At 39.5% G+C, this 1,963-nt stretch overlaps 1 protein-coding gene and 1 long non-coding RNA gene across 4 annotated transcripts in view; one reads left to right on the top strand and one right to left on the bottom strand.

Moving 5' to 3' along the window:
* Nucleotides 1-1,963, bottom strand: part of zgc:154058 (Transmembrane protein 150A-like) — a 24,253-nt gene that overhangs the window by 20,887 nt on the left and 1,403 nt on the right. The window lies entirely within an intron of this gene.
* Nucleotides 1,363-1,963, top strand: part of LOC116704958 (uncharacterized) — a 2,873-nt gene continuing 2,272 nt past the window's right edge. Inside the window, exon 1 of the long non-coding RNA XR_004335816.1 lies at nucleotides 1,363-1,375. This is a non-coding gene — a long non-coding RNA (uncharacterized LOC116704958). The remainder of the gene's footprint in view (nucleotides 1,376-1,963) is intronic.

Raw genomic sequence — 1,963 nt, forward strand, 5'->3', positions numbered from 1 at the left:
ATTAAAATTCGATTAATTGTGCAGCCCTACAGGCACACAAGTCAGAACAGCAGCCATTCGTAACGTTACACTTCCGTTAGCATTACCGGTGCACCCCTCTTTTGATTTAGTCATCTTTACAGACAGCAAAATTTACCAGACAAAACAGGAACAAGGCACCAAAACAAATAATACTAATAGTAATTTAAAGATGTTGTAGCATTGGATCTGATCTGGGCGGGAAGGATAACTCTGGGAGTTGGAAGGGGTGTGTTGCGATTCTGCCTTCTCACTCCGCAACACAGGTTCGTGGAGCTGAGTGTCACGATTTTGGTTTGATTTTGTATATCGTTACAGCCCTATTGTACACCCGGATATTTAATATTGCCGACACAATGTGGTGTCGCTCGGCAAGTTTGCTGACGGGGGTCGACGAGTGCCAAAGACTAGTCGATGCTGACTATTGATCGACGCCTCTGTGGCGATTGTCAGACACTTGCCACGGAGGCGTCGATGCCACTCGCAGGAGCTCGCTAGCTGCCGCTTCTCAGCTGACTTGAAGAGGTATCTGGTCATGCTTGATCTGGGCGGGAAGGATAACTCTGGGAGTTGGAAGGGGTGTGTTGCGATTCTGCCTTCTCACTCCGCAACACAGGTTCGTGGAGCTGAGTGTCACGATTTTGGTTTGATTTTGTATATCGTTACAGCCCTATTGTACACCCGGATATTTAATATTCCCTGACTTTAGTGGTGTAGTGGATACACTCGGGAAATTACATTACTATATTAGAGGTAAAACTATGGATTTACTTCAGTTAATGAAGTAATCTGAGATTGTCTCAGAAAGAAACATTTGTGAGGTTAGGAGGAAAAGTAATACATCCTCTGCATAAAAGCTTATCTTGTGGTGTAGATTTTCTGTTTGAATTCCTTTAATATTTTTATTTTGTCTGATAGCAGCCGCTAGTGGCTTTAGAAAAATGGTGAATAGTGAGGGAGAGAGTGGGCAACCCTGCCTAGTACCCCTGTGAAGACTAAAGCTGGGAGGAGTATGATCATTTGTCCTGACAGAAGCTCTTGGGGAACTGTACAAGATTTTAATCCAGTCTATGAAAGAGTTTCCAAATCCATATTTATGTAAAGTAGCGAATATAAATTTCCAATTTACCCTATCAAATGCTTTCTCTGCATCTTAAGAAACAACCATAGTTTCCTAGTTATAAATAGTGGCATAGTCTATTACATTAATTAGCCTGTGCGTATTATTAGTAGATAATTAATATAGTAGATAGTTAATATATCCTGTTTGGTCGGGGTGAATTATACAAGGAGTGATCTTCTCTAGCCTTCTTGCTAGGGCTTTGCAGATTGTTTCCAGAGCTGCTAAGTAATATAAGTGATATTGGGCGGAGTTCATTGTAGAAGGCAACATGCAACTTCTCCTAATTTGCATTACCATCCTAACAAATGTGGGTGCAAGTGTTTCCCAGAATTCCTTGTAGAATTCAGCAGGAAGACCGTCTGGCCCAGGGGCTTTATTATTTGGCATATGCAATTTGGCTTCATGGAATTTAGCCATTGAAACAAGTAAATCCAGAACCCTCATCATCATCACCTAACCTTGGCAAATCTAAATTGTTAAAAAATGCATCAATGTTAGAGCTAGGTGGATCAATTTCTGATACGTTTTTATAAAAAATCTCTAAATGCATTATTTATTTTTTCTGTGTTATGAGTCATATTTCTAGCTGTCCTTTAAAGAGGAAACGGTTATTTTTTTCCGTATTCAATTTTAATTGGTTGGCTGGATATATTGCCATTATCAAAGTTCTCCAAAGTCCTCTTTAGATGCTTAAGTAGTTACACTGCGCTAAGATAATGTAATTAATAGTGGGTTTATTGTTATTATTTGCTATAAATAATTCCTATGCATTGTGTATGGTAGCCTTTACAATAATATTTATTTGCAGAAACACACACACAC

Source organism: Etheostoma spectabile, chromosome 17 (genome assembly GCF_008692095.1).
Source record: "Etheostoma spectabile isolate EspeVRDwgs_2016 chromosome 17, UIUC_Espe_1.0, whole genome shotgun sequence".
Taxonomy (NCBI): Eukaryota; Metazoa; Chordata; class Actinopteri; order Perciformes; family Percidae; genus Etheostoma; species Etheostoma spectabile.